Source organism: Rattus rattus, chromosome 3, assembly GCF_011064425.1.
Source record: "Rattus rattus isolate New Zealand chromosome 3, Rrattus_CSIRO_v1, whole genome shotgun sequence".
NCBI lineage: Eukaryota > Metazoa > Chordata > Mammalia > Rodentia > Muridae > Rattus > Rattus rattus.
Genome location: NC_046156.1, coordinates 204,086,067 through 204,111,623, shown reverse-complemented (window position 1 = coordinate 204,111,623; position 25,557 = coordinate 204,086,067).

Here is a 25,557-nt window from a genome sequence, read left to right as displayed (position 1 = left end):
AAAACATTGAAGGATTGCCCTACATAGCTTGAGTGTATTCCTCCAAAGTTTGTGTAGTGGCACATACACCCCAGATGATAGAATTGAAAGGCACGTCTTTTGGGAGGTGAATAGGTTTTTGTTCCTTTGCCCGTGGTGACTCAGAATCCATGTCCTCTGGAGAACTTAGCAACAAGGTATCTATCCCTGGGAGCACAGAGCAGTGCCCCACTCCACAAGACACCAAATCCAACAGCATTTTGATTTTTGGGTGCCTCAGCTTCGAGAATGTGGAGAAATAGATTTCTGTTTATAGTTTCTCCAGTTTGTGTATTTTGTTATAGCAGCAGAAATAAAGCTACATCCTAACTATAATAACTATTCCACCATCAACTCTTGTTCTGCTAAAAGCATGAATTTTATCTCTTGGTTTTCTGTTTCTATTCCCTGTGATGTTGCCATAGCTTCTCAGGTTGTCATGGAAATAAGGTAACAACATCACAGGTCATCTGTCTTTTAGCCTTTTTTTTTTTTTTTTTTCTTTTCCGAGACTGGGTTTCATATAGCCCAAGGCAATCTTGAACTTTGAATTCTCCTATCTCTACTTTCTCAAATTCTGGGATCACAGCTACCATACACACCACCACACCCTGCAGGATATCCTTGGAAAGTGAAGCTTAGCACATCTCTCTCTCTCTCTCTCTCTCTCTCTCTCTCTCTCTCTCTCTCTCTCTCTCTCTCTCTCTCTGCGTGTTCTGAGTGTTTGTGTCTGTGTCTGTATTGTATGCATATATTTTTGCATACAAATGAACATATGTTCAAGTGTATTTGGCTCTTGGTGTACATGTAGAGGTCAGAGTTTTTCTTAGTCAGGGTTTCTATTCCTGCACAAACATCATGACCAAAAAGCAAGTTGGGGAGGAAGGGGTTTAATCCGTTTACACATTCACATTGCTGTTCGTCACCAAAGGAAGTCAGGACGGGAACTTATACAGAGCAGGAGGCAGGAGCTGATGCAGAGGCTATGGAGGGATGTTACCTACTGGCTTGCTCCCCTGGCTTGCTCGGGTTGCTTTCTTATAGAACCTAAGACCACCAGCCCAGGGATGGCACCACCCACAAGGGACCCTCCCACCTTGATCACTAATTGAGAAAATGCCTTACAGCTGGAGCTCATTGAGGCATTTTCTCAAAAGAGGCACCTTTCTCTGTGATAACTCCAGCTTATGTCAAGTTGACACATAAAACTAGCCAGTACAATTGACCCCTTGTCAACTTCACACACCAACACGTCACTACTAAGCCTCAACCCTTCCTTTCTTATTCATCCCCAAGATCTAAATAACTTTAAGAGTCCCACAGTCTTTACAAAGTCTTACATATTACAATTTCAATCCCTTTAAAACATCCAATCTCTTTTAAAATTCAATCTTTTTACAGTTCAAAGTCTCTTAACAGTGGGCTCAATTAAATACATTCTTCCTTCAAGAGGGAAAAATATCAGGGCACAGTCACAACCAAAAAGCAAAATAAAACTCTGTCTAATGTCTGGGATCACTCACAATCTTCTGGGCTCCTCCAAGGGCTTGGGTCACTTCTCTGGTTCTGCACTTTGTAGCCCTCACCTTGTCTTCTAGGTTCCAAATGCCTGTTCTCCACTGCTGTTGCTTTTCTTGATGATCACCCCATGGTACTGTCATCTCCAAAATACTGCTGTCTTCTGCCGCAATTGGCTTCACCAATAACCTCTCATAGGCTCTCATCATGGTGCCAAGCCTCAACTCCTTTGCATGACCCCTTAAGTCCTGGACCATCAATTGCAACTGAAGCTGCACCTTCACCAATGGCCTTCCATGGCCTCTCACAGTACCAAGCCTCAGCTGCTCTTCATGACCCCTTCATGCCATCAAAACCAATACCACCTGGGTGACTCTTACACATTACCAAGTCCAGCCACAGCATGAGGTCTCTTCTTAATCACCACTAATTTCTTAGCTCCAGCTGACCAGCATCAATTGTCCCAGTAATGCAAATGTTTTGCTTTTGTAGTTCTGGTATCTTGTTAATCACAGCTGATTCTTCAGTCCCAGGTAGCCAAAACCACAGAATTGTCACAATCAAAGCAGCAACAACCCTGATAAGAGTCTTTAATCTTCCCTCTGAAATTTCACAAGCTAGGCCTCCATCTTCTGCACTGTTCTCAACGTTATCTTCCAAGCTCCCACAGAACATCCCACAGATCTCTTAACATCCCAACGGCTCTTCTAGCTCAAAGTTCCAAAGTCCTTCCACATTCCTCCCAAAAACATGATCAGGTTGTCACAGTTTGTCACCCCACACCTGGTACCAATTTGTCTTAGTCAGGGTTTTTATTCCTGCGCAAGCATCATGACCAACCAAGAGGCAAATTGGGAAGGATGGGGTTTATTCAGCTTACACATTCACATTGCTGTTCATAACCAAAGGAAGTAACTATCTCAGAGCTGGCTTAGGTGTGATGTGATATTTTTTAGAGCTTCTTGATCCTACTGTGCTTTAGGTTCTGAAAAATGGAAGTGTATGTAGCTCTGTCTTTGCACTGTACCTGAGGATTTCCAAGTTCTTAAAAGTTTCAAATTTGTTGTTGATGTTGTTGTTGTTGTTGTTGTTGTGTGTGTGTGAGAAGTGTAAGGTGAATAAACCCTTTCCTTCCCAACTTGCTTCCACGTTGTTGTTCATCATCAAAGGAAGTCAGGACTGGAACTCACACAGGGCAAGAAGCAGGAGGAGCTGATGCGGAGGCCATGGAAAGATGTTACTCACTGGCTTACTTCCCCTGGCTTGCTCAACTTGCTTTCTTATAGAACTCAAGATTACTAGCCCAGGGACGGCACCACCCACAATGGACTGGGTCCTCCCCACCCCCACCCCCTCTTGATTACTAGTTGAGAAAATGCCTTACAACTGGGTATCATGGAAGCATTTCCTTAACTGAGGCTCCTTTCTCTGTGATAATTCTAACTTGCGTTGTTGACACACAAAACCAGCCAGTAGAGAGGTCAATTTGGGTGATTTCCCCTGTTGCTCCCTGTCCTATTTTTTTTGAGACCTGATCTCTCCCTGAATCCAGAGCTTGCTGTTTTGGCTATAGTGACTGGCCAGCAAACTCCTGGGGTCTGCCATCTCCACAAATGCAGACGGATGGGGCTGTGCCTGGCTTTTTCCACATGATAGTTTACTTTTGTCAACTTGATGTCAACTGCAGTCACCAGAGACTACGGTTTCTCGGATGATGAATTACTACCATCAGAATTGCCTATGGGTGTGTCTTGCTTAATGATTGGTGTGGGAGGGTCTAACCAACAAAGGTGCCACCTCTGAGCAGGTAGTCCTGGGTTGTATAAGAGAGCAAGCTGAGGAATGAAAAGTCAGGAAGCAGCATTCTCCCTGGCCTCCATTCCCATCCCTCCCTCCAGGTTCCTGCATCTCTCTAGCTGTTAGACTTGACTGTAAGCTATAACCTGAACTAAATCAGTCCTCCCCCGAGCTTTGTTTGGTTGGTCCTTTATAACAGCAACAGAAAACAAAGCAAGACAGCGTGGATGGGGACTTGAACTCGGGTTTTTCTTCATGTCTGTGCAGCGAGCTTTTTACCCGCTGAGCCATCTCCACAGCATAAGGATATACTTTATTAAGAGTAACAATTACTATTGAAATTGCTTTGTAGCCAAGACGCAAGAAAGCTGTACACACACAGATGAGACCAACCTTCGTGTGTTTAGAAACAGGTTTTGCTCAACACCATTGATACCTTTTAACAGATGTCAAAAAGTTGGGAAATTCTAATTTTTTAGGCATTAGAACTTTAGTACTAATTTTCTATGTGGCATAGTAACATTACCCCTAGAGTGTTTACCAATCTAAGTTGTTAATATACTGAGAAAAAGACAAAGTATACCGCTCACCAAAGGCATTTCTTTGGTCACCTTTGACCTGAACCTATAGGTCATGAAACTTTTCCTAGACCACACCCTGCTCTAAACCATGAACCACGCCAAGCTCATCCTCAGGCACTGGATTTTTTTTTTTTTTTTTTTTTTGTTAGGGCAACTGGAGCCAACAACGCTTCTCTTTAAGAGAGTTTCATTTCCAAATCTGTCAACATGTGGCCATATGTTATCTTATAGGGACGACATTTTAAAAAGCCACTTAGAAAAGGTTCTTGAGGCATTGCTTTTCACTTCAGCAATGTAGGAAGTTTGAAGGTGTATCAAATGTGAAGATTGTTGTTATGTTTATCAGACTTTAAAGAATCCTCCATTATCCTGAAGTTTTGTTTTTCCTATTTTAGGAATTGAAATATTCTTTTAATATAAAAAATCTAGCTCTCTTGCTCTTCCCCTCTTCTCCCTTTGTCCCTTCTCTCCCCATTCCCTCCCCACTTCTCTACACGTGCTCATGGCCTGCCTCTACTCCTCTCCTTTTCTAAAGATTTATTTATTTATTTATTATTTTTAAGTACACTGTCGCTGTCTTCAGACACACCAGAAGAGGGCATCAGATCTCATTACAGATGGTTGTGAGCCACTATGTGGTTGCTGGGATTTGAACTCAGGACCTCTGGAAGAGCAGTCAGTGCTCTTAACCGCTGAGCCATCTCTCCAGCCCCCTCCTCTCCTTTTCTACCTCTCTCTCTTTCTCTCTCTCTCTCTCTCTCTCTCTCTCTCTCTCTCTCTCTCTCTCTCCTACTTCTTAACTCCTCCACATGCCCTGAATAAACTTTATTCTATACTAAAAAAAAAAAAATCTAGTGATTATAGATAACAAGGTTTAAGGTCTCCTGAGTATAAAATGAAGACTTTGTCATTCTGCTCCTCTACTTCAATGTTAGAAAACACAACAGATCAAAAAGCAATAGTGATCTGCATCTGCTGCTCTGTTCTCTTGCCTGGGTGGGAGGCACACTGTATTCATCTCTACTGCTCTTGGTTTCCCCACCGTGGCTCATGCTTTACACGCAACAGAGGCTCCACAAACACCTATCTTCGTGACCATGAGTCAACTTCCATTCATAATGTAAATATCTTCCAGGGAAATGGCAGACAGTCTATTTTCCAAACCAACAATGCATTTTGAAATTTGGTTATAACACTAATTCCCTCAGAGGAAGCACCCACACACAAGTTAAAGGGGGTTCAAAAGGGATGTGGGAATCTGTATTTGGATACGCTATTTTTTTTTTCCTTTTCTTTTTTTCTGGAGCTGGGGACCGAACCCAGGGCCTTGCGCTTGCTAGGCAAGCGCTCTACCACTGAGCTAAATCCAACCCCTGGATACGCTATTGAATATTTTAAATTTCATGACAGTAAGGATGGCTCCATTTTCTGAAACATAAAATTGATACCTGAAGAGGTTGTGTGACTAGCCTTGGATATCACCAGAGCAAAATGAAAGAGGTTAATGAACTTTTAGCAGACTCAAAAGTACTTTATCTCTGTGATAGTCACCAGTTCGATTGGGTTGAGAAACACATAGGAGCTAAAGTCTTGGCAAGTTCATAGCAATCTATTGAGACATCAGTCTAAATCACTATGTGCACTTAAACACAAGTGATCTTCCTTTTATAAACCAGAAGGTTCAGTGTGCAAAGCAATGTCGTTGAGTTTATTGTGTGGATTTGACCCAACAGTGTTTATTTTCCTACCTGATATCTTCTACCAATCTCTCCATTCCTTCTAAATTTTACATACTAAGGCATTTATTCTCCCCTCTCAGACTTTCTCAAGCTGTGGACATGCCATTGGCATTCAGAGCTGGATGTATCGGATTGTATGAAATTATTTGTACTTTGAGGTAACTAATGGATCATGCCTTGAAGTCCTTAGTCAAGCCCACGCTTATAAAAAGACTTTCTCCTGTGTTTTCCTCTAGTACCTTTATCATTTAATGTTTCATAGTTAGGTCTGACTCACATCGAGTCAGTTTTTCATGTAAGATGTATGCAAGGTACGTGTACAACTACTCTTTGATAAGAGAATGTCCACAATCTATGTCACTAATTGTTGAAAATGTTTTTTCTCTCTTGAATTCCCTTTATCTACCTTTTTCTGAAAACCAAATGACTATATTCATACTGAATATAGTCTTCTCTGAGCTTTCTTACTGTCCCATTAGACTATATGTCTATCTTTCCTCAGTCACATTTCCACATAGCTTACACTACAGTCTTATTGGAAATCTAAAATCCAAGGCAGACCAACTTCGTTTTTATTCTCAGGTTTATTTTGGTGATTCTAATACTTTTCATGCAAATTTTAGAATCAGCCTGACAATGTCTTGTAAAAGATCCGGGCTGCTTTGGGTGAAGAGTGGGTACACCTTAAGATAACTAATACTTTGAATATATGAGCAGAGTTTCTCTGCATTTATTGAGACCTGTCTTAGTTAGGGTTTCCATTGCTGTGAACAGACACCACGACCAAGGCAACTTTTATAAAGGACAACATTTAATTGAGGCTGGCTTACTGGTTTTGAGGTTTAGTCCATTATCATCACGGCAGGAAGCATGGCAGCATCCAGACAGGCATGGTTCTGGAAGAGCTGAGAGTTCTACGACTTGTTCCGGAGGCAAACAGGAGAATGCTGTCTCCAGGCAACTAGGAAGGGGGCCTCAAAGCCCACCACCACAATGACACACTGCCTCCAACAAGGCCACACCTGCTCCAATAAGGTGACATCTTCTAATAGTGCCACTCCCTGCCTGGGCCAAGGGTCTTCAAACCACCCATGGTTCTGGCCTTCAGTCTACTAATCTGGCCGTTTACTTTGTCTCATTTAAAAATGTCAAATTTATCCCTTACTCCTGGAACACACCTCCCACGGACAGGGTGCACGATCCTTTTTCTATATGAGTGTATTGTGGTAAATATTATTTGGGGGTTTCTGTCCCATCTTAGATCATTTAGTTCCCCAATAAAAGATTTCTAAGTTGTAAAGCACTAGAGCCGGGCAGATATCAACCCTCTATGCTATTTTGTCTACTTCCCTGCCAATGACCTCGAGATATCACTTGCCATGTTCTGCCTGGGCCGCTCCTACCCCAACAGGCAGGCCCTCGTGGCGGTGCATTTATGCTCCACCTACCGCATGGTGGCTTCTTCCTCGCTCCTGGCTCAGAAGGCAAGCCTGGAGCTTTGCCCAGTCCAGGCTCTAGGCCTCTTTATTAACCAATCAGGGAAGTCTTGGGGGGCAAGGTTTACAAAACAAAAGCTGGTATATATGAGGATCTCCTCGTCTTGAAGCAACCAGATCTCGGGGTAGAGAATCTAGCATTTGAATATATAGCAGTATGTGGGGCAGCCAGCAGTGAAAGGTACCCTGATCCCAGATTGAGATAGGTCGAATCCCCGGAGACTCTAAAAGGGATGGCAGGAGCATTCCCATTCTCCCAGGATATCAGGGCCTCACATAGCTGCACCCTTCCCCCAAAGACCCCTGTAGGGAGGTTTGAGACAGACCAGTCATGTAGGGCAATGCCTCGAGCCCCTCCTCCACAGGTGAGGGTGTGACCACAGGTTACATAGGACCAAGACAGATCAGTCACAGAGGACAACGCCCCAAACCCCTCCTCCACAGGTGAAGACATGACCACAGGCTACAAAGGCTCAAGACAGATCTTTCTTAGAAACAGTACCACGCCCCCGAATATGTAGATGAGGTCTTCCCAAGCTTTCAGGCCAAACCAATAGGAAGTACCTGCTGTTAGATATAGACCCAGCCATAAAACTGTATTTAAGGGTCATGTTCAGAATTAAAGGTGTGCAAGAACTATTCCATCATTTGAGAGCTTATGTCATAAGAGCTGTAACACCACCTTTTGTGGAAGAGATCTGCTCTCCCCAAAATCGCCACCAGAAGCTCCCCTGCACCCCTCATCAATTAGTCAGTTTCCTGCTGGCTTGGCTCAGCCCAGCCTGAGCAATCCAAGCGGCAGCAGCAGAAAGGAGCGGCAGCTGGGGGCGGCGAAAACTGTTCCCCCTCCCTGCCCAAGTTCTCTCCCCTCGCCTGAACCCACGCACCTAGCCCGGCGAGAGACCACTGGCTGAGCCCCTCCCCCCCTGCTCCCCCCCCCAGCCCGGGCACCAGAAGCCCTAGAGCAGTAAGTACCAGACCACCACTACATAAGTCGGTACATTTTGTTAATAATGTGAGGGATTTTGTATCTAAAAGATACTGCTTATTGATATTTTCCTACTACTCAAAATTGAATCGGAATGTCAATTCTTGGACTGATGTGCAGGAATGCAAAGGCCATACAAGTGAAGTTCCACCAGCGAGTCGATGGTGGGACTGGGTCAAGTTCCCACTCTTGTTCCAATTAAGTTAATTGAGTCCCCTCTCCACCAGCGTTAGAATCTGAGGGAGGCAGAAATCAGTCAGTTGGTACCCAGATCCCCACCATGCGGAGCACTAAGTGTGCCTTGTTTTCTGCTGACTGTTTTTACTGACTGTCTTTGCTCAAGTCTCAGGCCAGGGGCCACTTCTGCAAGGAAATTCCCTGTTCCGATGCCAGCTATGAGCTAGGGCATCTCTCAAATGTCCCTGCTACGTATCGGCTGCAGAAGCAACTCTTCCACGGCGAGGTCACGGCACGTGGACAACAGAGTCTAGCAATTAGAAGTAAGAGTACTAGAGTCAGAAAATCTGAGTTTAAATTCTGGACTTATTTTTCACAAGGTACATGACTTAAAGAGAAGCTAACAATGAAAAAATAAAATAATTGTGTTAGCTATTAGACATATACTTTGTACACCATAATCAACCAGCAAACATGAGCTGGTATTAAGTTTCTAGCATGTGTAGGTATACAGTTAGATTCTGCTTCCTCCTCTTTTTTTTTCCTTCCTTATGGTGTAGCCAAGGATGGTCTTGAACTCCTTATCCTCCTGCCTCAGCCTCCTATGTGGTAAGATTATAAGCATTAACCATCACACTTGACTCAGTAGTAAATTGCGTACAGGGTTTTATCTAACTCCTCTGTCATTCTCCGGCACTGGTCATTATGCCTGGTAAACAATAGGTGCTCAGTAAAAGTTTTGTTGCTTTTAATACACACAAAAATAAGAGGCAGGGATTAGACATAGAAGCATCCTTGAGACTAGACTACCCATGGTGCTGACTACTGCTGGACTAGATCACTTTGGGCCTCAGGCTTTACTAGATTAATCTCTGCCTGATACTGACCTGGAGCTCAGTGCACCCGATGTCCAAGGCTTTTCAGTGATAATACGTAACTTCCTGAACCTGCCGGTGGACTCCCTCATAACTCCTTTCCTGTTCAACTCTTTCCATGACCCAGGCTATGGAAATGAAGGACCAATACTGTCTGTCTCTCTGCTCCCAGTGACTTTGTCCCTTTACACCCACTGTGGTCCCCTGTGCTCCCCAAGGCTTCTTCTTCTTCCCCACCGTCCTTTCTTCTCTTAGCTGAGAAAAAAAAATCCAGCTTGGTGCTCATAGTATTACTAACAGCTTTCCCTCTACACATGCCTTCAGAATTCAACACATTCCCTCTGAATGTAGACAGTCAGAAAGCTAAGCAGGCCTTCCATGGAAAAGGGGAGAAGAGGAGGTAAGAGCAGGCCTTGCAGGGCAGAGGGAGCCATATCCTGAGTCTGGAAGGGGGCAAATGTTTCGAGCATGTCTGTAGGACAGAGCTGAGACTTGGGTGGTTTTCCCTACGGGCAGAAACAAAGATGTTGCTGGGGGCCGAAGCTCAGGTGGGAAGTGCCCTGGAGTGAGCTCTGGTCATGTTGGTGGTGGCAGGGCCAGACCTGGCTGGAGCCAGTTTGTGCTGAGAATTGAGCTTTTTATGTTTGTTTCCATTTCCTTTTTTTCTTTCCCCTTCCATGGACTTAGATAAAAGAAATTCAGCTATATCTAAACATGCATAAAAACCACCACCATCTCTGAGCTGAAGGCCCAGGAGGGCTTGCCCATCAAACACTTTTACCACAAAGTGCAACCAACAGGTTTGCTCTCATGAAGGCCCTGAAGGGAGACGAGTCGGCCTTAGCCAGCAGAGGCTGAGAATGACTGCAGCTGCTATGTCCGTGATGGCTGCTGACGGAAGGGAACTGGCACGCCCCAAGATGTCTTGGTACTGTGAGTGCCCAGAGTGGGAAGTTTTAGAAGGTTTTGTTTTGTTCTTTTAAGTTAACACATGCTGGATCCAGGCATCCCCTCTCTCCCCGTCCCTCCTTTTTCCCTTCCTCCCTTCCTCTCTCTTTTCCTTTCTTCATTTTTACAGCATGCATGCCTGTGCCTGTGCACGTGTATGCTCCTCTGTGTGGAGTTCGACATCAGGTGTCTTCCTCTGCTGCTTCTCAGCGTCTCACTGAGCCAGGAACTCGTGGACTCATTAAACTGGATGAGCTCCAGGGTTCTGCTGGTCTCCTGCTCCCCTCAGAGACCTTGTGCTCCTACTACAGCCCCACACGACCACACCTGGCCTTGACATGGCTGCTGGAAACCCAAGTTCAGGACCTCATGGTTGCAAAGCATTGCTTTTACCCCGAGCCACCACCCTTCCTGGGTTTTCTAAGTGCTTCACCTCTATTAATCTGTTCAGTTTCCAAAGTAACCTTCTGGCCTGGCTTTCCTTTCTTCCCCACTGAGAAACAGCATTCTAGAATTACCATCTCCCTCTCATTCCCTCCCCTGCCCAGCTCAGTTCATATTTGTTTTCAAGCATCTCGGCAGCAACTCCCTTCCTCCTTCCCTTCTTCCGGCTCTGCCCACTTCCACGAAAGGGCTCTCCCTCCCTCATATGCTCTTTTTCTTTATTGGCTACGCAGTCAGTCAGATTCTGTCTCTCGTTTGCTGCCATTTCTCACCTGGATCTTGGAGCAGCACCTGCCACACACAGTCAATCCCTATCTATTCAGTCAATGGAGGGATCATGGAGACCGCTGGCCTCAAGCCTGCTAAAAGGAAATGACAAGGGCTTTTGACTCAACTGTCTTAAGGGAGAACCATGGTATTTCCAGCTCTTCAAACAATCTTAAATTAATATTCAACATCTTTATCTGATGATTTTTAAAAACCAATATGTATTGGGGAATGTTTTGAAATTCTGTCAAGCTATCCACTTTATCTTTTTAAAACAGAATAGAACTGGTGTCACTTGTCCCCCGTTGTTTTTTTTTTTTTCAGACAATAAGAGTATCTCTTTACACATACACACACACACACACACACACACACACACACACACACACACACACGAGAGAGAGAGAGAGAGAGAGAGAGAGAGAGAGAGAGAGAGAGAGAGAGAGAGAGAGAGAGAGAGAGAGAGAAAAACATCTCTGTTTTTCTTCACAATTAGCATTCAATTCATGGTGGGGTTTTGTTTGTTTTTTTGAATCCTTCTTATTCATTCATGTGTTCACTCATTTCACCTATGTAAGAGCATTACGTCCATGCTCTGCCCTTAGTCACTGTGATAGAGTTTCAGTCATGCTCTAGGTGAAATGTTATGAACTAACCTAAAACCTAAGTGCTTTTCTTGTTTCCATAGGGAAAATGCACTTCCAATAACCAGCCAGCATGGACTGCAGAGCAAGTTTGAAGGCCTGTCACTTTTATTTGTCAGTCAATATAGCAACGAAGCAGTTGAGTATGCTGCTTTCCACATCCCTGTGCCCACCCTTCTCTCAACCACCAGTATTTAAAGGTTTTCCAAACCCGTGGAAGAATGGAAGTGCTCCAGTTTAATGAGAGAGAGAGAGAGAGAGAGAGAGAGAGAGAGAGAGAGAGAGAGAACGAGCAAGTTAGACAACCACAGAGCTAGTAAGAGCTAATCGACAGAAACAGAGGTGTTAGTGTTTGGTTTATTTTGGTAAGGAGGAGTAAAGATTTCCCAATTCAAGGCCTAGATCTAGGAAATAATGCTAGGGACTCAGATCCTGAGTTGCAAAAGTCTTGGCAAAGGTAGACTTTAACTCTAGTATAGGTGATGTAGAAGGAAGATGAAACACTCTTAAAAGAAATTAAAACAGATTTTATGTCAAGCAAATTACGATAAGATAGCATAAATAAAACTTAGGAAATTCTTTTGGTGAAAATTAGTTCAGACAATTTAGAAAACAGCATGTTTCCTGAAACATCAGCTTAACTGGTCTTGGAAGAATTCCTCTGACACGTCTACTAAAGTTGATTTAAGTAACTGTAAAAAATCAAACTTTTGTTTTTCCTTATTAATAAAGTAAAAAGGAGCACAGATAATAAAAAAGGGGGGCACCAAATAATACAAAAACCCTGTTTTAGCAAAAAATGAAATAGAGCAAAAAAAAATTTTTAAGAAGTCATGCTAGAACAATTGGGATATTTACTATGTATTCCCAGAAACGTGAAAATCATGCTCCTGGATGATATTCAGATACCATGGTCTGCCGTGACAATCAAGAAAAAGAAAAATTATGGAATGATTGTGTTCCTGATGCCTAGCATAGGGTCCACAAGCACAAACATGAGAAAAAGACTCAAGTAGCGACACGTCAATTGTAGAGTTAGAAAAAAAAAATCTAACCAGGAAAACTAAGGACGTCTGGAAATTATGGATGATCAAAACAAAATGCCAAGATAAAACTGCTCCACATAACCATGACGAGACCAAACTTGGACTGAGGAGGTCATACAGAGTTTCTTACCTGAGTTCATGACTGAAATAGTGAGTTCATGACTGAAATAGAAATTCCCTGTTTCTTTGGAGACTCAGTCGTGTCAATTTCTGGAAACTGGCTTATGAGAGGATGTTTGTGCTGGAGCAGACACATGGTGTTCTTCTGGAATCAGCCTGGAAAAGGGACGTGTGATGTCTTGCTAGGGCAGAGGTTGAAAGGACGCGGGATGTTTGGAAAGAATATAACCCTAACCCAATAGACAGTGACAGGGCTGTGGTACTGCTTCCCTTTATCTTCTTCGCTGATCACCATTTGTTGTGACATCATAGAGAGAAACACACCAAAAAAAAGCTTCTCCTGGTGTTGTGGCAGCTCCTTGGCACTCCCTCGGACTCAGGCTGATCTGCGTACCCTCATGGTTTCTTCTGGATTGAACTGCCGTTGCTGATGTGTGAATGGTGTTTGCGAGTGGGTTGAACTACCACTGCTGATTGGTGTGTACTGAGCTGCTGATATCCTGACACGCAGATCGGATTCTCCGCAAAGAACTATTTCTAAGCAGGTCCACACCCTCCTTTGCCCTATTAACCTTTCCTTTCTACTACCTAAGGTGGGTGATGTGCTGGAAGGATGGTGAAAGCATTAAGAATCCTTATTAAAGTAGGTTTTGAAAGACCTAAGCCTACACACAACTTACACTGAAGTCCTTGTAGCCTGTGACAGAGATCTGGAGTAGGCAGACTGGCTTGCCTCAGAAGAGTAAAGCATAGAAAAGCGAGTCTCTAGAGCTGAAGCCTAAATCCCTCACACAAATGTGGCTCAGCCTTAGAACATAAGGAGACAGAGGGCTGGAGATAGTGTCATGGGCATTTTTTTTCTCTCTCTCTTGGTTCCCATTTGTTGAGTTTGGTGGCAAAGACCCGGGGAGAAAACCTAGAGCCAGGTAGCTCCTAGAACCACCTAGAAAAAGCAAACAACTGCGGTACACTGAGGGATTCACCATACCAAAATAGACTTTGTGGGGATCTAAAGTGAACTACGGTGGTTAGAGAAACACCAAAACCTCTTGGTTTTCACCTCAGTCATTTAGAGCTGGCAAGGTTGAGTGACATTCAGTCAAAAACAATGAGAACTTGTGAAGTAAGCCAAGTGAATGGAGCTCTGTTCTTAAGTGTCATCAGCCAGGAGTCCTTTGGCGTGCAACTCAGACACAGCCTAAGCCATAAGGACATGAACATCACAGTAAGAAGCCCAGGGAGGCATCTCCTGGTAGTGCTTCAGTTATATCCCCAAGGACATCCTCTGACTGCTGCAGGTGAGCTGGTACTCATCAGTGGGCACAGTTCAGGCATCCCATTCTTACGTGGATAGCCCTGAAAGCTTAAAGTGAGCTGAAGTGTGCGAAAAACCTCCCCCGACCAACTAACCAACCAGGACAGGTGAAACACCAAAAAGATGTTCTTTTTGTGCACTGCACTTACAGGAAAGAAAAATTCCCTTGGACTTTCAGGCTGATTCCTTTGAATTGCATTCACAGTTGGTCACATGTGCTCCTAGACTCATTTCTAATTGGAAATTGAGCTGCCCTGGTTGGCTTAGAAGAGTTGAACTATAATTGGGCACAGTGATGAGGGTGCAGCTAGAAAGAAGCAGAGATTCTGTTTGGACAGGGAAAGGAGGAAATTTGACCTTAGGGACAGGATGAAAAATAAGGCTGGATCTGGTAGCACATGGTTGTCATCCCAGTACTCTAGAAGCTGAAGCAGGAGTTCAAGGCCATTCTGGGCTATGTACTAAGAACTTGCCTCAAGAAGCAGATAAACAAATGAAATAGTAAGTCCAGGAAAGCTTTACATCAATGTTTACATTGTTGCTCTTCTGTGAGTGGGAAGAATACAATAGTCAAGATAGGATTAAGACCCGCTGCGAAACAACCAACCCTGTTTTAGTTACGTTTCTGTTGGTGAGAGGAGACCACAACCAAAGCAACTTATAGAAGAAAGAGTTTATAGAGACCTACAGTTTCAGAGGGTGGATCCACGACCCTCGTAGTGGAGAGCAGGGCAGCAGGAAGGATTGATATAAGAGCAGTAGCCAAGACTACACCTGATCAACGAGTAGGAAGGAGAGAGAAGGAGAGAGCCAATCAGGAATGACCTCAAAGCACAACCCCAGTGACATGAACCCTCCAACAAGGCCTCACCTCCTTATCCTTCCCAACACTTCTACCAACTGCAGATCAAATACTGACATATATGAGCCCACAGGGGTGGGGGCCACATTCTCATTCAAACCACCACACAGGCTTACTTACAATTGATGAAGAATCTATCTAGATCCACTATAACTCTAACCCACAAATAGAGCCAAAAACACAGAACACAGAACAGCTTTTATCAGGGACATTGAAGGTCTTGAGGCAGAAGAATAAAAGACATTCAAAGTCAAATGTTAGTTCTGAACATTTTTGCTACAGGATAACACTTTTCAGCCCTTATAATTCATTTGGCATTACAGAGCTGCTCAGCCAAGAGGTACCGTCCACCAATAGGAAGGCACAAAGATAGGCATCTGTATTTTGAATGGCAATGCACTCTACCATGAAGTTGGGGTGTCATTTCATCATTCCACAACAGGCCATGTGGCTGTGACACAGAACTGGACATTTGGAGACTTCAGCCTTGCTGAGAATTTCTTGTTGTCACTGAAAGCCCAGGAGGTGGAGCTCACTGTAGATCCCTGGACGGAAAGCTCCCCAAGTCACAGAGTCAAAGGACAACAGCAGTGGTTATTTCCTTTAATATTAAGCTTTGCCATATAATAGACAATGCAATGATATTTAAAAATCGCTTAAAACAACCATTAAGAATTCTCATTTCCTGTCTCCAACTCTCTCCCTTAGGTATAAGCCCTTTGTGCAGACAAGACAGTTAATGATCCCGACGACTCCTGTCCTTTTTTTCTAGAATTCTTTTCACTCGAGGGAGAATTTTGACATTCTCCCATAGCCTATCTTACCCCATTTGGACATGGCCTCACTGGGAAAAGCATAATGCATTTTTACTGTTAAAAAGGTCATTTAACCTAAATGGCAAAACCCATCTCTTCTAAAACTCTATTACAGTCCTCCCAGGACACAGCTTGGGAGTGTCCAGGCAAAGTAACTCTTTGCTAAAGCCATCTTCTGGCACATTCTGCATCTGTGAGACGAGAAATAGGCATTTATGTAACCACCGTGAGTTCCCTGCAGTGATCCAGAGAGGGAATTGGGCCCTCTTCACTCCCATTGGCTTTACAGGAGCATTTGAAATGAGTTTGTTGGGCTTACTAAATATTATAACTAATTTTGAAATTAATGACATTTTAGGGCAACATATGATTCAAAAGTCAGGCATGCCGTTTTGAAATAGTTATTGCCAGCTTTCTGATTAAAGAACTCAAAGGGGGAGAAATGAAAGATGCCTTCCAGCACTTCTAACCCACACCTAACCAACACTGCAATTCAGTAATTTAAAGCAGTGACGACTCATTTTCTAGCTTCCGTTCACATTGTTAAGTAAATCCCCACTGTGTGAGGCCCAGCATCTTCAGAGCTGAAGCGACTGAACGCCAGCTCCGGACCTTCCTGCTCTCCCACTCTGCCTTCTATCCTGTGGACTTCAGTACTCTAGATGCATGGTCTTTCTGTAACTGTCCTTTTCACATCTTTTTAAAGTCCATCCTTGTTGGAGCACGTGCTAGAATTCCTTCCTTTCCTTTTTTTAAAGGTTTGCATGTGTGGCTATTTTGCCTGCATATGTCTGTGCACTGCATGCATGTCTGGTGCCCACAGAAGCCAGAAGCGAGGGCCAAAGCTGGAGTAGCATGGTTTGAGCCACCGTGTGGTGCTGGGAACTGAACCTGGGTCCTCTCGAACAGCTAATGCGCTTACCTGCTGAGTCATCTCTCCCCAGCTGTTTGGTCATTCAAGCAAACACAGTCAGGATGCAGAAACCCTCAAGCTTTCCTCCTTACCCCTCCCCCAAATTCTAATCCAAGCATCCACTAAACAGCTCCTTATGTGCAGTTTGCCATTTCTCTAATGTCAAAAATTAAAACCATAGAGGAAGTAACCTTTTAGCAAAGATTTCTTTTGCTTGGCATGACATGTGTGATATTTAAGGATGTCACTGTATTAGGAATTTTTCTTTGTTGTCGATCAAAAGTGTTCCATTATGGGTTTAGATAGATGGCTTAGCCAATCAAATGTCTGCTGTGCAAGCATGAAGCCCTGAGTTTGATCCTGAATGCTTACATAATAAATGCTGGACACTGTGGTGTGCGCCTATAATTCTACTACTGGGAAGGTGAAGGTTCCCTGAGTCTTGCTGGCAGATCTAGCTAGCAGAGTTGGTGAGTTTTGGTTTAGTGAGAGACACTGTGTCAAAAAGTAAAGTGTAGAGTCATTGAGGAAGAAGACCCCATCTGGCTTTCACATGACTCTACACTTTATTTTTTGACACAGTGTCTCTCACTAAACCAAAACTCACCAACTCTGCTAGCTAGATCTGCCAGCAGTCCAATCTTGGTGGCAACTTGTATCAGTTTCTATTGGCTCTGAGTTCACCATGTGGGCGTTGTGTGAGCTGAGACTTTGTTATAAATCTGACTGAAAAATTACAAGTCTCTAGAGTTTTGGTTTTACTGGGTTATGGGGGAGGGAGGTTGTGACAGCTAGCGGCAGGGGATGGATGAGCAGTTCGCAGCAAGCAAACAGTGAGAAGTTGGGTGGATATTGCAGGGGACTAGCTATGGGGCAGGGAGACCGCAAGGGGTGGGGAGCAACTGGGGACATCATGGATTGATTTCTTTTAAATATTACATGCAGCACAAAACGAGTGGATTGACCACATTCAGGTATGTTTATTTCAGGCCTCTGTTGTTTTGTGGGTCTGCATGGTAACTGTAGGAAATGTCACACTGTCTCAACTACTGTGGGTTTGGAGAAACTCTACGAATCAAGGTAGTGTCATCCTATTGCTTCAAACCCATTTGTGTTTCCTTAGACATTTTAAAACATTTTGTTTATAACAACAAAAAAACCTTTCTGGGATTTGGATCAGAACTCACTAATGGTTTAGATAGGTTTGGGAGATTTGAAATCTTAGCACTATGGATTCTCCTCATTAGTGAACGGCGCCTCTTCACTGGCTTCTGTAGTCTACGACTCTAGTTTTCACCATGTGTATCCGCAGATTTAGACGGAACTATTGCATTTTGGAAAAAGTAAATTGTACTGCTTTTTAAAACTGACTTATAAAGCTCACTACTGTTTATAAACATAGCAGAGAGTACGTTACAGGAGTCATGCTGACCACCCCAAACTGCATTTCAGTTTTTGTAGAGTCTTTTGGATTTTCTACACTGGCAATTTTCTACATAGGTGGTTGAGTAACAATAGTCCCCATAGCCTCATCTATTTGAAAGCTTTGTCATCAGGAAATGGCAGTACTTGAGAAGGATTAGTAGGTGTGGCCTTGTTGGAGGAAGTGCATCGTGGGGATGGGCTGTGAGGTTTCAAAAGCGAGGCCCAGTCTCTCTCTCTCTCTCCTTTCTTCCTCCCCCCTCTTTCTGCCTATGAATCAGGTTGCAACTCTCAATTACTTCTCCAGTATTGTGACTGCCACGCCTGCTGTCATGCTCTTTGTCCTGATAATAATGGGCTAAACCTCTGAAACTATAAACAAGCTCCCACTTATGTGTCAAAGAGTCTCTTCACAGCAATAGAACACCGACTATGACAGGCATATTCCTCGTAAATGGAGACAGTTCTATTTCCTGCTTTCCAGTCTGTCTGTCACTACTCTTTTCTCTACTATGCTGGCTAGGAAATCTAACCAGAATATTTTTGTTGAAAGGTTTTTATCTACAGATTCAGACCCTTTTGTGGATTTAGGACTATTCATGATATCTATTTCTTCTTTGGTGTCTTCGATTATTCCTGGTCCATTTTACCGAGTTTGGTGAACATGTGTGTTTAGGCTTTCATAGGATTCCCCCATCATCCTCTTAATGACTGTTCAGTCCATGCTGGTTTTGCATCTTTTATCCCTAAGACTTATATTTCCTGTTGTCTTGCTATTTGGAATAGCTAGAGGCTTGTTGAATTTTATAAAGAATCACTTTTTGATATTATTGGTTTTCTCATACTGTTTGCTTTATTTTTTACTTTTCCCTGTCTCTTTATTTCACGTGTGTACAGACCCATGTGTGTGCACATGTGCAGATGCCTAAACAATTTGTACAAGTGTATGATCAGAAGTAAACATCAGGTATCTTCCTCGGTCACTTTCAACCTTATATTTTGAGACAGGATTTGTTTAGACTCAGGGCCAGTGAGACCCAGAGATCCAACTCTTTCCACCTCACTCGTACTGGGATTGCAAGTGGGCACAACTTTTCTTGTGGTTACTGTAGTTCCCAATGCAGGTCTATAAAGTGCACTCTGCCACCTGGGCCAGTCTACCAGCCTGCTCCTTTTTAGCTTCCTAAGGTAGAAGCATGCATTCTTTCCTAGTGAGCATGTGGTAGTGTACATTTCCCAGGAGGCACTGCTTCTGATATTTTGTGTCTTCATTCCTCTTAGAAGACTTCTCTTTTCTCTTTGCCCCATTGATTTAGAAAGCTCTTTAATATCTATGTGTAAGGGAGAGATTTCCAGATACCTGTTCTTGACTTCAAGCTTAATTCTATATTCTGTATTCTAAACCTCTTAATTTTAGGACAAATTTTTCTGACCAAGGAGATAGCCTCTATAAACAATACTGCATCTGAACTTGAAAAGAATCAATATTTATCTCTTTCAGGGTGGAATTTATTTATCTCTTCCGGGGTGGAATTTCTGTAAAGGTCAACTACATTAAGTTGGCTCATGGAATTTAGGTTTTCTATCTTCTAATTTGTGTTTGTCTGTGTGTCCTATTGATTGTTAAATTCAGGTTGAATTTTCCTCCTAAAGTTATGATTATCTGTTTCTCCCTTCAGGCACATCAGCTTTTGTTTTCTGTACTGGAACTTCTGCTGTTATTTGTACACATAAAATCATGACTGGTACGTCTTTTTAGCGACTCAATTATTGTTTAAGTTGCCTCTTTAAACTTGTGTTGTTCTGGAGTATCCTTTTATTTAAGATAGTTACTCCAGCTCTCTTTAAATCAGCATACGATGTCCTTTACATGAGGCATATTTTCAAAGAATGTATTCTGACACGTATTCTTGGGTCTTGGATATAAGTCACTTTAAAGTCGTTCTCTATTAAATCTGACATTTGGGCTGCTTAGGGATAGACCACTCTCTGGTAAATTGGTGAGATTTTCTTGATTCTTTATATGTTGTGAAACTCTATAGATTTATTTCTCAATATTCCACCTACGTCTCTCAATTTTGTTAAAACGCTTCATTTGCTGTTCACTTTGTTGCTTTTGCTGTAAAACAATATGGCTGACCCAGGACACACAGCTGATATACCTCCAGAGGGCTGTAGCTTTAGTGTCATTTCCATTGGCAAAGCTTGGCTGTACTGTTTGGAGTTAGCTCATGTGGGCACCATCCACAAACTCAGTCTGACGGTGGCCCACCTGGTACCTGGTCCTCAAAGTCATTATTATGCTGTCTGGGGTCAGATCTGTGCATGAGCAGCTTTGAGTCCAACCAAGAACTTATAGAACCTGCTCAAATTGTGTAATTTCATTCAAAGCCTCTTCCTGCCAAGAGTTCTTTTCCTAGTTGCTGTCTGGAAAAATAGATATTTAGGATTTCGTTTCCCTTCCTTTTATAGTATTCTCTCTAGGACTTAATCTACTTTGTAAAGTGTTGAGGAATAGAATGTGAAGACATGGCGTATCCTCTGGTGCAATAATGGCGTAAATGTCATGTGCCCAGCCAACTGTTTTCCAACTGTGCACAAACAACATCACCACCACCAACAACAACAGGAACACACTAGTACGCTGATTGTACTTCAGGTTTTTATTTCCTTCCTCTGATGTCATTACATGTCTTGCTAGTTCCTACTTTCTGTGTTTCCTTTGGTTTGGTTATAAGCACTAGGAAAGATAAAAGTAGTCTATGTTCATTCCAATCAGGGCTAGGGAAATCAGAGCAGGGTAGTAATTAGATTCTTAGAAAGCTCATTTTCTCTTATTGCTGAGAATATTAATATTATACATAAGTGGTAGTAGATATTTAACATTAATTACAGAAACAGCTAGACACTGTTGGAACAATTATTGGTAGCACATAGACAGGGCCACCAACAGCAATTTAAACTCTTAACGAAGAACTAAGATCTCCTCATCAAGTCTTCTTTCTGGCCATCGGAGATTACTGTGTCACTTCTTCCCCTCCTCCTCCTCCTTGTTTGTGAGACAAGCGACCAGGCCTTGCTTTATAACCCACAGTGTCCTGGAAGGCATAATCCTCCTGCCTCAGCCTCTTAAATACTGTAATTACAGGTGTGAGCTGCCAGTTCTTACAGCCTACTTTATGTTTGACTCACGGCCCTCACAATGAGCATATCTCAGAATCTGAACAAAACAATTATTCTAATGTCTAAGACTAGAGAAAGTAGCTGCAAATTTTATATACACGGAAAAATCTCTGGGTGTCACTCTACCAGGCAAAGCACAGCCACAAAAAAAAAAAAAAGAAAAGAAAAAGAAAAAAACCAGCAAAGGACAAAAGGAAGATTCAGAAACGAAGCTATTCTTAAAGCCTTCAGAAACTGTGAATTTGTTACCTTAAAGAATTCACCAGTGGGGATAGTAACGAACATTTTATTTTAAAAGAGCTCATGCCAAACACACTGGTTGAAAAACAGGTTGTTCAAAATGTGTTCCAGATCCATAATTCTTAAAAGGAAAAGTGTCTTCCAGGAAATATGGGAGAGACATAAGCTGAATCACTCCACCCGCCCCATCAGAAATAGGAATAACAAACCTTGCCAAGTTTCAAGAAAGAAATACTGATAGTAAAACCAGGGCAGTCACAATTCCATTGAGTGGATCCTAAAAAACGTGCTACAGACAAGGAAGTGGAGACCAAAGCACAAAGGAGGATGGGAGACCTCATGTACGTGGCATGGTCTCACCTGAGGCAAGATAGCTATAGGCAGGGTGGGAGAGGGGGCCATCCCTCTGCCCTGTGCTTCCATTGTACCCATATGAGTACTCTCTTCCTTTCCCAGAGTGAAGGACAAGCAAGCTTGAAGGGTGCTTTACCAGCCCATTTTTAGAACAGAGCCTTTCTATGAAGCATAGTAACCATAAAAGCACATGGCAGGCAGACCCAGCTGCACTGCTAACATTTCTTTGTGGTATAGCAGGGCACAGCACCACTTTCTCTTTCACAATCAAAGCTTTATAATAGTATGTTGGTTTTTCTTTTTCCCCCTTAGTTTTTGTGCATCATGTACATGACATATATGGTAATGTCTGTTGGGCATATCATTTTTATTTTCCCTATTTGGAGTCTAACAAGGGATGGGAGCCTAGGTGATGAAGAGTAGAGTAACCTCAGCTTACTATAGAGCAGAGATGATGGAACTAAAAGAAATAACATCAAACCTTAAACAAATGGCCCATGGGTCATAGGATCTCACAATGTCCTGAGAACAAAATGGGGGTCCCAGGAGAAGCCTGGGGTTGTCCACTCTACTCCCCACCACATCACCATAGACCATCTCGGTGACTGGACATGAAGATAATGGGTGGTTCTGTCCTGGGCAAAGGCATACCTGAAGTGAGCAGGGTGGTTTCCTATTGTTTGACATCACTGTTCCCTGGCCAGCTCCCATTGCAGACCGAATGACTGCACAAAGATTACAGAGGAAAGAAGTGGTGGTGTGGATAGTCACTGCCTGGGGAAAACAGCAGATCTAGGAGAAACTATCCCAGTTCAAAGATAAGAAAACAACCATGGGAATACACATGCAAGATATGCTAAAAACGTTAATGCAGAACATATACTTAAACATTTTCCCTGACACGTAAAACTTTTAGGGGCAAATCTGTCCTGGGTGACCTGAGGATCTAAAGATAACAACTGAAGAAAAGAACACCAAGGGAAGGAGTGCGATGTGTAATCACCGGCAAGATCACAGAGATGGACGTTACTGCCACCAACATACAGCGTTCAGAGTCAACACACGGAAACCATTTTCTAAATGAGAACATAGGAAGAGTTATGCTTACATGTACGACAGCAGAACTCTTCAGTATAAGAGCAAAATTAGAGTAAGGAGAAGCGGTGCCTACATGTTTTACAAGAGAGACTAGAATATCGTTAATGAACAGACACTAGCTATACTCCTGCACTTTGAGAATAAAGAACATCCACAAATGTGAAAGGTACCATGTACGGAAACTGCTGTGTGAAATCATAAAATTAGCCACCACGCTACTGCCGGCTACTCTCTGGCCCCGGCGGACTCCCCGCCTCCATGGCCTCCAAGCATCCATGGCTGATCGCTGCCATGCCAGCCCACACATCCAAATACACACGGCTAGCTGGTTTGCACTTCTCACAAACCCACACTTTACCTTTCTCTCTGGAACCCAGCTGAGTCAATGCATGAAGGGAAACACCACACAATCTTAGCTTAGACTCAACAGGTAACACAATCTCTGGGCACAGCAACTAGCATCCTGATTTGTAAGTCATTCTAAAATAAATCCTCTGGTATTGGATCCCAATGGATCCGCCACCTGAATGGGGTGGGGGTGGGGTGAGGGGGTCTCCCCTACCCACACTCTGGCCTCCACCCCCTTACCCCACCCCTCCTTCTGCCTCTCCTCTTCCCCTCTCCAACCCGGAAGTCCCGCCTACTCCTAGCCCAGTGATTGGTTCCTAGAAATCTTGATTCATTAGGAAAAGGTTCACAGGAAGTCATCTGAGTAAGTGATTCACTCCATGTCCCAGGAAGCCCATCTTGGGCAAACAGAATTAGCATCAAAATACAAACAGCACCAGGGCTATCCACAACAGGAAACAAATCAGACAGATCCCACACTTCTCTTTAGTAGCATTCTGTCAAGTGTCAGTGTAGCCAAGTGTGAGATGCTCCCATTCATACATAAGTGCAAAAGAGAGTCTGGTTCATGTATTCCAGAATTCAGGAAACACAGCAGCCATGATTCATTTCTAAAATATACCACTGAAGATGCAGGCTAATAATAACGAACTCTCAGAGAAGCTGGGGATAAATGCAAAGTCTCTCAAACATAAAATCTATATGTAGGAAACCTAAATAAGAAGAGACTACTATAGCTAAAAGTTTTGAAAACTTAAATGGCATTTTCAGAGAGAAGTTATGGTAATAGATGTAGAGAAAATGGCTGAATTCATCAAGGCAAATGCAATGGAGGGAGGAAGAAAGCGGTGTGCAGAAAATTGATTCCAATGTTCATCTGTAGTGTTACATGGAAAACCAGCTTCCACATGACTTCACATATGCAGGCAATCTAAACAGAGCCATTCAGACAGTGGACAAACAAGAAGGGATTGTGATGGTTAACTTTGCTTATCAATTGAATGGATTAAGAAATTCCCAGAGTATTAGTATGGCCTTTGCTACAAGAGACCTTGCCACCCCCTCCAAAAAAAAAAAAAAAAAAGGAGCCATTTTTTTTTTCTTTTTCCTTTTTTCTTGTTTCAGAGAGTCCAAAAATACACACAGGAGAAAAGAACAGCATTTTTAAACAAATTGTGCTGTTTGCACTGGACGGCTGCACGTAGAAGGATGAAACCAGGTTCTTAACTCTCACCCTGCACAAAACTGCACTCCAAATGGATCACAGATCAAGAGAAGATCTGATACCACAACTCTGATAGAGGAGAAAGTAAGAAGTACACTTGAACTGATAGGCACAGGAAAGGACTTGAAAAGAACTTCTGTAGCATAGGAACAAAGACCGACCCTGGCAAATGGGTCCACATGAAACTGAAAGCATACGTCATTCAAGGAAAGAGGCAGCCTATAGAGTGGGAAAATATCTCACCAGCTAAATATCTGACAGAGCTAGTACCTAGGATATAGGAAGAACTAAACTTCAAGAAAGCAAACGACTCCATTAAAAACACAATATGGAATTAAACAGATACTTCTCAAAACATTAACTACAAATGTCTGAGAAACACTTTTAAAAGATTCAGACTCTTAACGGAAATGCAAACTGAAACTTCGTGGAGATTTCCTCTTGCCCCAGTCAGAATGGCAAGAAGTGCTAGTTCATTGCTGGTAGGACTGCAAAATGGTGTGGCGATTACACAAGTTAGTGTGGGGGTTCCTCAAGGTTAGAAATAGGGCTATCGCCCGATCCAGCTTTATTACTACTGGGCATGTGGCCAAAGGACTCTACTACAAAGATACTTCCTCACTCATGTCCATTAACTGGACATTAGCACGACACTACATTAGCATATACATTAGCATATACATTAGCATGGACATTAGCATGGACCCCTGCTGCTCTATTCACAATAGTGAAGAACCAGAAGCAACCTATGTATCCATCAGCTGATGAATAGATAAAAAAATGGGTACATTTCCAAGCATAATGTAATACTATTCAGCTGATAAGGAGAAGGAAGTTTGCGGGTGAATGGATAAAACCAGAACCAGCCATCTGAGTGAGGTAAAGTAGATGCAAAAAGACAAACATCACTCGTGCTCTCTCTTCTACGGGAACTAGCTTTGAGATCCTTAGATATGCACATTTCATTTGGAATATCATAAAGGTGAGAAAGGGGGACGTGGAGGACACACAGGTCTTTCAAGGAAGGGCAGATAGAATACAGAGACACAGAGGGGGAGAAAGGAACAGGCAAAATTCATTGGTCAGGGCATGGGAGGATAGCATAGAGGACAGACAAATGGGGA